Raw genomic sequence first — 12,969 nt, 5'->3', positions numbered from 1 at the left:
AAACCTACATTTTAGAGGTGATATAAAAGCAACTGTTGCAGGTCTAATCCTTGCATCATATTGAAAAGAAAAGCATACGAGAGGTGCTCTGTGTCTAAACAATGCTCCATGTTTGCTTGATTTTGGATATCAATTCAGTAAGTGGTTGCAAGCATCGGAAGACATGGATGCCTTATGCTGCTCCTGATATAGCCGTGTAAGTGTCCATAAATCGCTGCAGTCTGCAGTCAGCCTTTCCTATGTAATAATAATCAGCATGAAACATGACTTACTCCCATCTTAAGTTTAAAACAAAGCCAGTGTTTTTACAAAAAAAAAGCCTACACCATAAGTTAACTTGAAGGTATGTTGTTACTTTCACAACCCATACCACCAGAGGGAGTATACAGCTGAAAAAGGAGCAGGTTTAGCAGTGCAACAACTGAATCTTCACTCTGTAACTTTCCAATGGTTCCCCCTAAACCTGAAGCACCTACGTTAAGAGTTTCTGATTTACTTTGGATTTAAAAACTATGCTACTGGTGCAAATTTGGAATGTGATGTGATCTGTTGAGATGGAAAGGATGATTTGCTGGATCAGATATGTCTCATGAAGTTCAAATAACTCACTTATTGAATCCCCCAAATACATTTTGTTTTCAGGGTGTTGACAAATCATCCTCCAAATGTATTTATATATAATACATATTATAAATAATCATATTTTGAAGGGATTGACATTGATATTCATTTTACCAAAATGCAAATGAGCTTCCCAGCAGCCAGCACAGTAGTCCAGCATGACAGATCAGTCTCCTACAGTGACATACGGATGCCCGTGTGGCCACACTAATTATTGTCAGCGGCTGGGAGTGATATGGACTCGCAGAGAAATGCAACGTCCTGCCCTTCTACATCTTGAATAGTGGGAGTCATGAACCGCTGCAAGGTGACGCGTCCCCTGATTTCAACCGAAACTTCAACCTAGACAAGCCGTGTTGTTTATCACCGTGTTAACCTCCCGTCAAACGGCAACAGCTCTTATCAAAGACCGGGACAGGGACCATCTTGCGCAGTGTTACGGCGGACAGAGCAAGCGGTGGCGGCGGCGGTGGTCACTCCGGGGAATGTCGACTGGCCGTCAGTCTTGACATCGGCCTCTTCTGATCTCACACGCCAGGTACAGTACTCAGCATTTCATTACACTGTCACTGCCTTAGTATGCTAGCTGTTCGTTAATTTCACAGCTGTCCTCTTTACGTTTGGACTCGACGAACTTTCTCCTCTTTTTTATGAAGTCTTCGGCTCGCTAGCAAGCCAATAACAAAGTTCAAATCCCGTTAGCTAGCGTTGGTTCGCCTGCAGATGTGTGCTACGGCGACGTCAGTTTACAAGCAAGTAGCCTAGCGAAGACATGAATTAGCATGCTAAGTTAGCCCGTGGACCAGGCTGGCGCAGCAAGTCCCCACTCATGAGCGCCGGGGTTCACTTCAGGGGCATGTGTCCTTAAATTCTCCTAACGAGGATGGGGTGCTTGCAACTGTACGATCAGATACGAACATGTGAATCCATATATGTGTGTTAAATAGCACTATTAGCTTGTCAGGAGGCTAATCTGAAAGATGCAGCAAAAGCAGCATCTGTATGGTTTTGTGCTAAGCAGCTAAATGGTGTTCAGTGAGGGGACAGACTGCGTAACGATAGCGTTACCTGTCACTTCAACACAGACTCTGCTTGGGCATGTGGAGACCAGCAACATGCTGTTAATACTGCCGCTGCCTTACACTATACTTCTGTGAAACTGTTGTTGTAGTCAGCGCTATCTTCATTTAGACAAATATATCCAAATATGTTATTTTAATGGGCATTTCCTGCCCCGGTGTGATTCAGAAACACACATTGAAGCATGCTGTGCAGCTGGACGTCAAGCTATGCCTGACGACTAAAACGCTATGCTGGTTAAATTTAATCATGATAAATGCATATGTTTTAATAGCCTTTGCCTTTATTATAGTTGTATTGATTATAATTATATAGCTAAATTCTGTTATATAGCCTGTGAAAGGTTTTTTATATCACACCCATTTTTTTCTTGCGTGTCAGTGCAGTAACCTTATGAGAACCCATGACCCTGCTCAGTTCAGCCTGTTGAATATATTGTGATAATGCTCCCCTTGAACCTGTTCTCAGAGAGAGATACTACAGGTTTCCTCTTCAGCTACTCAGCCTATCTGTGTGTGTGTGTGTGTGTGTGTGTGTGTGTGTGTGTGTGTGTGTGTGTGTGTGTGTGTGTGTGTGTGTGTGTGTGTGTGTGTGAGAGAGAGCACACAAACGCTTCAATGCTGTTTGTGTATCTACAATATCCTGGTGAGCTATATATAGCACCTAACAGAGTTTGCAACTTGATCCGAATTGTCTTTCAGGGCTACAGTACTCTGTGCAATGCTTTCTACTAGACGTGAGATATCTCTGGGATCATAGCATCTTTATCGATTTTTAAGTATGATCTACCTGGACGCCTTCATGCAAGTTTTATTTTGTCTTTCTACTGTATGTGTTTTCCCTTACGAATCCCTTGAAATAAGCTATTACGGGATATTAATATAATACTTTAACAGGATCTAATAGACCACAATTTTCTATTACGTCAATACGTAACTTAGTTCAATAAAAACTGATATTTTATTAATCAATTGTGTACACTTCTTTATATTTAGCTTGGCTAAAACTGGTGATGAACAGTTGTTATTTAAGCAGTCCTCTTATAACAACATGAAGGCTAATGTTTCTGTAATTGTACAGTAGGGCAGAAATTAAGCCTGCGTGTTGATTGACATATCCAATGTGTGAATGAACAGTCTATTTCTTGGCTCGTTGTGTTTGAGCTAGAGTTGATTATGAATGAATAATCATGTGACAGCCACTACATGTCCACTACACAGCCTGCCCCAGTGCGAGCGGAGACAGATTTGGTGCGCTGCTGACAAAGTGTTTCTTATCTGGCTAGGTGATCTGAGAACTTTGGGGTGAGTTACAGGGAGCACTGCTAAGGTGAGCTATGAAAGAATAATGTGATATTGAGAACGTTTCCACACGACAGAATACACTTAGACACTTAACTGCAAGGCCCCAGTCTCATCCCTCACTAGAAAGCATTTAGGGGAAACATTTCTATGCATTATTGTTTAATGTCCCAGTGTCAGTGCATTTCCCTGTGCTTATCTTTTGCATATTTTTGCATGCAGTCTTGTAGACAAATGTTTTCTGTCCACTCTTCCACATTTCAAATGACATTGGTGTATTCAGGGGCTTTAACATTCGTTTGTTCGGTGAGGTGAGAACAATGCCATTTGAACTTGTGTGCATACCAAATAACCACACTTAGACCTGGTCAGCACGCAGGTCCCTTTACAAGCAAACTGCAGTGCTGCTTGCTAGAAGTGAGAATGTAATGTGACCCCGAAGACAAGAATTAACCCTCGGATACTGTACACTGTTTCATGGGTGTAAGAGGACATGTGTTCACCTCTGTTTGTCAGCACTTACTTATGCCTGGAAAGCTTTATGTAACATATTGAGTCACAACGGATGCTTATATTAAGATCATTTGAACACAAGATAATAAGTCTTAAATTGTATGCGAAATTATATCCAAAAATATTAGAAACTTGTACTTCTGTGCGACTTTTGTTTACACATTTGAATTGAAACTTGTATGTTAAGTTAGATGACTCAAACAGAGAAACGCATCGAAGTAAACTTTTCCACATACAAAACCCCTTAGGTGTGATCACATGCTTGTTAACCCATCGAGCCCACGTTACTGCTTTCCCATGAGGCCTCAGGTGTGATTAGATCAAACATATCATCAAAGGTTATTTTTTACAATATTACAGTGGGTGAACTGGGCTAGCTAAGTGTGCTCTGTGAAAGACATATTTGTGGGAACTGAGAGTTGGTGTCACATTTTTCATATTTGAGATAAAACATAAACAGTCTTGGTGAGGAGATAGGGAGTCTCATGAGCTAGCATTTTACCCCATACATGAGAAAATACTGAATCTCTGATAGCCTCTGATGCTTTTATGCATTTATCGCTAAGACTGATCAAGTCAAAGCTGCATTACAGTCAAGTCTGTATTAAATGATTGTGCAATACTTATGAAAGTATGTATGAAACTGTCTACCAGTTTCTTAATGTTTTGGTTTTCTTTTTGCCGCAGTATAACGGAAATGTGCGGTAAAAGATAACATTATTGGATATTGCGATATCAATATAAATGAGTTATAAAGTGTACTGAGTTCTACCTTTCTTCTAAAAAAATAACAGCAGATCATTTTTTGGTTATTATTGAAGAATTTGAACATTGAACCAAGCTGGCACCAAAAAGGAAAGAATGGTAGTTTGTGATATTATCTTTCAACACACATCTTTCGCAATGTGTGCATCATGCAATATGGGATCGCTATGACAATAAAAACACAATATATTGGGCAACCCTCTTGAAACCTTTACCAAAACAAACAAATATCTCATTGCCATTCGTATTGCCCTTAGCAGCTTTAATGCTTGTAACTAAGGAACTGAAACACTCTGTAGATGTTGTTCAGTCACTTCCTTGTATGAGAATGTTGAACTCTTACCAGGTTGACTTGCTTTGAAAAGCACATGTTATTATATCTTTGGGTTGGTTTATCTTATGCTTTTTGGGGTTTTCTCTTTCCTGTAGTCTGTTACATAGGTCTTAATGAATGACTTGTAAATGGTCTTCTAAGGCTACAATCCCAACGTTTCTCTCCCACACACTCCCCACCTGCCTGAAAGCCTTGATTGGAATCTTTTGTTTACTTCTGAAACATAATGACATCACTGCGTAAACCTGGCTACCTAGCGCGCCAACACATTGTACGTGATAGGCTAACGGGCGGGACATCTCTTAGTGGTTCTCAACAGAGCTGGCCAGCTCACCAATCAGAGCACACTGGGATCTGGTTTCAGACAGAGGGTGAAAAGAGGTGCTTCAAAATAGAGAGTATGAGAAAAATAGATTTTTTTGAACATTAAAGCATGGAGACATGTCACAGTAGAGACACAAAATACAAATATGAAACTGAGAATTAGCATTTAACGGTGGATACCATTATTACCCTTAAGCAGTTTGTATTAAGCAGTTTGTATTAAAATTATTACATACAAATCCTCATCAAACTCTGACTGGGATTCTACATCCGTGTGCTGCCCCTTTCACCACCTTTTATTTTCTTAAGCTTTCCTGTCCTATGGTTTAAAAATCAGACCATTACCTCAACTTGACATCAAACATGAAATATTCTAAAACTCACTAAATTTTATAACCAACATAAAACGTTTTAACAAATGTACACCACTTTCCAATTATAGTTGATTACCTTACAACGTGACTGTAAGGACACACTGCACCACAACCAGCAAAGGCCCAACATGTGCTAAAACTCTGACTTTCTGGAGGTCATTTGCATTGCAATAATTACAAGTATACTTTGACTCTTTTTCTTTGGCTTCCTTTCATCTCTGCTCCATCTCAAATATCTCCAAGCATTAGGGCTACCCTCGACTAAAGATTTTTCGACTAAAGATTTTTCTAGTCGACTAATAGTCGTCAATTCAGGTGATTAGTCGACTAATCGCCTCACATATATTATATATTATGATAAAATGGTTTCAGTTTCAAAGGCTGATAAAGAACGTTATTAACAGCATGGTACGTTGTGCTTCACATGAAATATAAAATACAATTGTAAAAATTAACCGTTGAAATATAAATTGAATTGTAGACGTAGAAAGCGCATGAGTCACAGCGCACCGCACGGACGGAGCAGTCCGCCCGGCAACGGTACAAACAGGAGAAGCTCCGGTAAGGATTCTTAATGTGTGTGTGAACAAACACCACACACTGAGCATTGAGTTCTAGTTTCTATAATTCATATCTGAATATAACAACCCAATAAATACTACACCGGAAATAGATACAGCGACAAATATGCTCGACGGCAAAAATCCCTCCGCACATTACGCCCTGGTCATGAAATGAAAGCTTGAATTGATCGTTTCCTGAGCTCAGAATGATTATATATTATAGGTTTACATATGTTGATACACTGCTAGGCTACTGTCTGACACACTGCTGCTGTTTTTCTCCGAGTCTGAGAAAGGAACACACGTTGTGGGGGATAATAAAGCTCTGTGTTTTGTTATGATGGCGTGGATATGGAGGCAACTTTTTTCCAGCGTAGTTTGCATGTCACCTTTTGGGGCTCGTCCCCTACATGCTCTGAAGGATCGCACACTTTGGATATCCTGCCCGACAAAATAACTGAAGGGCCAGGCACAGCTCTGAATGAAGTCTGAGGGGGTTTCCGGCAGACGCATCATAGCACATGCAGTGCGCAGATGGACCTTTTATTTTTCCACCGACTAACGATTAGTCGACTAATCAGGAACAGCCCTACCCAGCATGCATGGTTGCTTCAGATCCGGACACTTACAATTCTTCTTTTATCTTCACCACTTTTTATTCAGTTATAACTCATAGTAGGGTCTTTTTAAGCCAATGTTGATGTTTCTCATCCAATTTTTTTAAATGTTCAGGAAAGTTATTTCAGTTATGGTCAGATCACGTTTAGGCTCACATGTTGGTCTCTGTTCACAATTAGTTGAGTGTTGTTTTGGGAAGAGGATGTTGTATACAACCCATAACCCGCTCCGTTGAGGAAACAACACTTATTCTTTTAAATCTTTTTTGCCAAATCTGAAAAAGAATCTGTTGGAAACATTTTATTTCCCCAAGCCAACATATTGTGTGGCGGAGGAGTGCATTCCTACACACATTTTAATGATGATGAAGTTTGGCCTCAGGGAAAGACCAAGACATTGTACTTGATTTCACGGACTTGGCGTCCTCTCTTGAGCAGACTGGTAGGTGTGTGTTCATTTTGACAGCGAGTGGCTTCTGTCCATCAGCCCACTGCTTCTGTGCCGTAATATCTGCTTTCTGTCTGTTCTGAGGCTGCGGTTTGCTCTTTTTCCTTGCTCTAGTTGGCTTTTTTCCCAGAATGTGTTGGAAAGGATACAACCCTTGACCCTCTGTACAAAATGAGCCCAGTACTTCCCTGTCCCGGAGCTGAGGCGAAACCATGTACTAGGTGCCTAGAGTCTTCTTACCACTCAATGTCCAGCCTATCAAGGAAGTCTTTATTGGTGTTTGTCTGGAAAAGCTAACAAATCCTGTGTAAATGAGCCACACTTTCATGCCTTCTCTACTTCAGCCAGTCCTGAAGACAGTTACAAACCTTCAATATCCACCCAGATGATGGCATATAAAAATCTGAGGTTATTTCTTGGTTTTGTTGCGTTTCTGAATTTTTAGTAATGTTCTTTTCTTGGTATGATAAAAGAAGGTACATCTGAGGTCATCTCTTTTGTCATGACTGTTCAGCGAGGCCTGTTACATCAAAAGACAGCGATGCTTTGAGATCTTTACAAATGTCACACTTTTCCTTTTTTCCCCTGCAGCCTTTCCTCTGTTGCAGGCCCTTCTCTCTGCACGGTGCCTTCTGGTTAGCCTATATTTACTCAGCCCTGTGACATGTTTTGTTGCCATAGCAACCTGCCACAACCCCCCTCCCCCCCTAGTGTGCTGGCTGTCACCTGTGCACTGTCCCACAATGCACTGCAGTCCAACAAGTACTGTGAGACTGATAATAGCGAGTGCAGAGAGGAATATGATGATCGCAGGCTTGTAAATAGTTTGTGGATTAACTCTCTTTCATTAAAGGTTTAACATGAAAGGTCACGACTGAACAGTTTCAGAAGTTCATTTAGATGGATGTTGACCTAAAGTAACCCCTTGTTATGCTCGTAGACTGATACATTCCTACAGCACCAGGCTGCTGAAAAACAAAGTGCATGTTGGGAGACGAGGACAAGCGTGCGATTGAAGGAACAGGGAGGGGAAAAAAGTTACAGCAAGAACTGTAAAAAGTGAGAAATAGATATAGCTATAGAGTCGAATGCGGTTAATTATCTATTGAACTGGTTTTCCCTGCTTGTTAAACCCTTAACAGCGCTACACTGCTCTGCCCAAAAAATGCAAAATATGCAGTACTGCAGTTTTTTTTGTCTTCTGCAAGCCTTTTGAAGAAGTTCCAGTCGGGTCCTCTCCTTGCTTACATTCTCTGACAGCGTACACACATAGTTTTCTCTCTACTGTACTTCAATATTCAGACTTTAGAAACTTCTGCCTCTGTGTTAGAGATATTCTTTTCAACATCCGGTCATTTCTTTAAGTTGGTGACTAGTCTCCGTATTTAATGATCTGCACTTATCATATAAAGTGATACTGTAGTCTCATAGCATCAAACCCATGAAGGAAATAATGATTTTGCCCCTTTGTTTTTAGCTAACAGAAGCATGCACAATCTGCATTCATCACACAGAGTCTGAAGGTTGTAAATGATTGACCGCTGGCACTAGGGATGTGACTTTCAGTCCAAAACACTATTCGAAATTCGCTAGACAACATTCGAATTTTATTCGAAAATCGAGCCCCCCCCCCCCCCCCCCCCCCCCCCCAAAAAAAAAAAAAAACACACACACGCGCGTTCACGTGCGACATCCCCCTCCTTCAACCACCACACACGACAGAAAGAGTAGACTTAACCAAACAGTTTACTGAATCAACAAAAACATTACAGAACGGTAAAATGGGCATATTCCCTGAGCATTTATCTCAGCTACAGCATGACAACAAACAAACAAACAGTTTTATAATTGCAACCGCTGCGCTGTTTTTCATTTAACTGCCTGTTTGGCGGAACCGGGTGAAACAGTTTCAGCAACGAGATCGAATGGATTTAACAGAAATAGCAAAGTAATAGAATAGTAATAAAATAGCGAAAACCTATTGCATATTTTTATTCAGAAAAATCAACATGTCAACGTGTTCGGGGTGGAGACGTGTGCGCAGCCTATTAACTATTAAGCCGGCAGCGGAGAACACGCGCTCCGACGGCACGGACGTTGCAGGCACACACAAATAGGCGCTCGCCAACTTTGCCAGGCGGGGGTATCTTTTTTGATTTGCTTTCCACCATGTCAGTGGGTCAGTGTGGAGCGGTGGGCACACATCCTGGCAGTACTGAGTCAGTTCAGTGGTGTATGTTGCCCCCTCTGCACTGTACTCCTCTCCAAATAGGACCGCGATTGCCGCTGCAGATAAGCAATCCTTTCGGGGATGTTTTGGCTCGGAGGGCCCTTCATCACATTCCGCTGCCTCTTCGGTCTCTTGGTCATCGGCCATGGACAGGAGGGTTCTCACTAGGGATGTGACTTTCAGTCCAAAACACTATTCGAAATTCGCTAGACAACATTCGAATTTTATTCGAAAATCGAGCCCCCCCCCCCCCCCCCCCCCCCCCAAAAAAAAAAAAAACACACACACGCGCGTTCACGTGCGACATCCCCCTCCTTCAACCACCACACACGACAGAAAGAGTAGACTTAACCAAACAGTTTACTGAATCAACAAAAACATTACAGAACGGTAAAATGGGCATATTCCCTGAGCATTTATCTCAGCTACAGCATGACAACAAACAAACAAACAGTTTTATAATTGCAACCGCTGCGCTGTTTTTCATTTAACTGCCTGTTTGGCGGAACCGGGTGAAACAGTTTCAGCAACGAGATCGAATGGATTTAACAGAAATAGCAAAGTAATAGAATAGTAATAAAATAGCGAAAACCTATTGCATATTTTTATTCAGAAAAATCAACATGTCAACGTGTTCGGGGTGGAGACGTGTGCGCAGCCTATTAACTATTAAGCCGGCAGCGGAGAACACGCGCTCCGACGGCACGGACGTTGCAGGCACACACAAATAGGCGCTCGCCAACTTTGCCAGGCGGGGGTATCTTTTTTGATTTGCTTTCCACCATGTCAGTGGGTCAGTGTGGAGCGGTGGGCACACATCCTGGCAGTACTGAGTCAGTTCAGTGGTGTATGTTGCCCCCTCTGCACTGTACTCCTCTCCAAATAGGACCGCGATTGCCGCTGCAGATAAGCAATCCTTTCGGGGATGTTTTGGCTCGGAGGGCCCTTCATCACATTCCGCTGCCTCTTCGGTCTCTTGGTCATCGGCCATGGACAGGAGGGTTCTCACCTCGGCCTGAACTGTGTCACGCACCTCATCAGTTGTGAACCTCAGGTGTTTGTGCCTGGGATCTAAAAATGAGGCAATGTAGGCGACTTTTCGTGCGCTGCTGGTATCCGCAGGTGCAAGCCGCGCTTTCAATGAGGTCGCCACATTTTTTTTGAAATTTGTGACTTTGTTGGACTCCTCTGGGACTTCCTTGAGATGCTTAGACAGAAGATTTGCAACCACCGGGTAAATCATGGATAGAGAGACATTTGACTCTCCGCACAAGGCGGTAGTGGCGCATTTCAGGGAGTGCAGCACTGGCATCAGTTCCTCCATCACAGTCCAGCTATCATCGGCCAGTTCCAGTGTGCGCGCGTCTGGTAGCTTAGTGACAGTCCTGTCCGACAAGACAGCGCACACAGCCCATCTCTGCTCTAGCAAGCGTTCGAACATGTCATATATTGAATTCCATCGGGTACGGCAGCTTTGCACTAACTTGTGGCCAGGGACGTTTTGGAGCTGTTGCTTTTGCTTCAGTGCTTCTGTTGCCACCGTGCTATGGTGAAAGTGAGATACAAGGCGATTGGCAGCTTTAACGACGTGGTTTATGTTTTGCAATTTGAACCCGTCATTTGTAGCGAGTTGAAGGGTGTGCGCAAAACAAGGCTGCGAGTCCCATCCCAGCCCAGCCTGGGAATTGGCGAGAACAATGTTACTGGCATTGTCGTGTACACAGGCAGTGACTTTTCCAGTGAGACCCCAGTGATCCCTCGCATTAGACAGGACATTTGCCAGATTATCAGCCGTATGCCGCTCAGGCATGGCTTTGGTCTGCAGAACAGCGCTCCGCATCTCCCATTCAAGCATGTAATGACAGGTGACTGTGACATATGATTCAGTGGTCAGTGCCGTCCACGAATCTGTGGTTAGGGACACTTTATCGGCATTCTCTAAATCATTGCGTAGGATGCTTGCATTTTCAATGTGAAGTTTTTCGAGTCTGCTAGTGATTGTTTTCCGACATGGAACTTTGTATTCAGGCTCAACAAAGTTCATCAACTCTCGAAACCCCTCTCCTTCCACAAAGCTTATAGGCAGCATATCTTTTGCTACCATCTTCGCGAGAAGCGCCGTTAGCTGTTCAGCACGCCTAGCATTCATCTTAGTAGACCTCACCATGAACGCGGCAACTGACTGCTGCTGTCCCGAAGTCACTTCTACGGGGTGTCTCGCTTTCAGGTGGTTGTGCATGGTAGTGGTTGATTTATGGTATGCCAGCTTTACCTGGCAGAGATTGCATTGAACTTCATTTTCGCTGATCAAAGTAAAGGAGGACCATACAGAACTTTTACTAGCTCGCTGCATTGTTGTAGCCTGAGCAATCGCACGTTTCAAATTCTTCTTCTGTTATTTTTTGTTTACTGTTATTGTTTCGCCTACTGTACTCTACTCCTACTGTAGCGGCATCTTCTGGCAGAATTTGCATATGTCAGCTTAAATATCGTTTAGGGACTAGGAAACCTCTTCATTCTTTTTTTTACCACATGAAACGTAATTAGGTTCGGACGTATATTTCTATGTAAACAATGCGACATTCTTTCCCAGTGAAACGCAATAGGCCTACTAGTCAATGCGGCAATACAATAAAAAAGAATTAAAAAAAAAAAAAAAAAAAAAATCAATGCGGCATTCGAAATGAGTATTCTTTATTCGAACGTGTCACGAATATTCGACTATTCGAAAATCGTGTCCCAACCCTAGTTCTCACCTCGGCCTGAACTGTGTCACGCACCTCATCAGTTGTGAACCTCAGGTGTTTGTGCCTGGGATCTAAAAATGAGGCAATGTAGGCGACTTTTCGTGCGCTGCTGGTATCCGCAGGTGCAAGCCGCGCTTTCAATGAGGTCGCCACATTTTTTTTGAAATTTGTGACTTTGTTGGACTCCTCTGGGACTTCCTTGAGATGCTTAGACAGAAGATTTGCAACCACCGGGTAAATCATGGATAGAGAGACATTTGACTCTCCGCACAAGGCGGTAGTGGCGCATTTCAGGGAGTGCAGCACTGGCATCAGTTCCTCCATCACAGTCCAGCTATCATCGGCCAGTTCCAGTGTGCGCGCGTCTGGTAGCTTAGTGACAGTCCTGTCCGACAAGACAGCGCACACAGCCCATCTCTGCTCTAGCAAGCGTTCGAACATGTCATATATTGAATTCCATCGGGTACGGCAGCTTTGCACTAACTTGTGGCCAGGGACGTTTTGGAGCTGTTGCTTTTGCTTCAGTGCTTCTGTTGCCACCGTGCTATGGTGAAAGTGAGATACAAGGCGATTGGCAGCTTTAACGACGTGGTTTATGTTTTGCAATTTGAACCCGTCATTTGTAGCGAGTTGAAGGGTGTGCGCAAAACAAGGCTGCGAGTCCCATCCCAGCCCAGCCTGGGAATTGGCGAGAACAATGTTACTGGCATTGTCGTGTACACAGGCAGTGACTTTTCCAGTGAGACCCCAGTGATCCCTCGCATTAGACAGGACATTTGCCAGATTATCAGCCGTATGCCGCTCAGGCATGGCTTTGGTCTGCAGAACAGCGCTCCGCATCTCCCATTCAAGCATGTAATGACAGGTGACTGTGACATATGATTCAGTGGTCAGTGCCGTCCACGAATCTGTGGTTAGGGACACTTTATCGGCATTCTCTAAATCATTGCGTAGGATGCTTGCATTTTCAATGTGAAGTTTTTCGAGTCTGCTAGTGATTGTTTTCCGACATGGAACTTTGTATTCAGGCTCAACAAAGTTCATCAACTCTC

At 43.1% G+C, this 12,969-nt stretch overlaps 1 protein-coding gene across 1 annotated transcript in view; it reads left to right on the top strand.

Moving 5' to 3' along the window:
- The first annotated feature begins 826 nt into the window (after positions 1–826).
- The window catches only part of bcl9l (bcl9 like), a 30,709-nt gene continuing 18,566 nt past the window's right edge, over positions 827–12,969 (top strand). The window contains exon 1 of the mRNA XM_063907206.1: positions 827–1,159. The gene's annotated coding sequence lies outside the window, so the exon portion shown is untranslated. The remainder of the gene's footprint in view (positions 1,160–12,969) is intronic.

Source organism: Eleginops maclovinus, chromosome 18, assembly GCF_036324505.1.
Source record: "Eleginops maclovinus isolate JMC-PN-2008 ecotype Puerto Natales chromosome 18, JC_Emac_rtc_rv5, whole genome shotgun sequence".
NCBI classification, from domain to species: Eukaryota; Metazoa; Chordata; class Actinopteri; order Perciformes; family Eleginopidae; genus Eleginops; species Eleginops maclovinus.
This window is presented reverse-complemented; position numbering and strand designations above follow the sequence as displayed.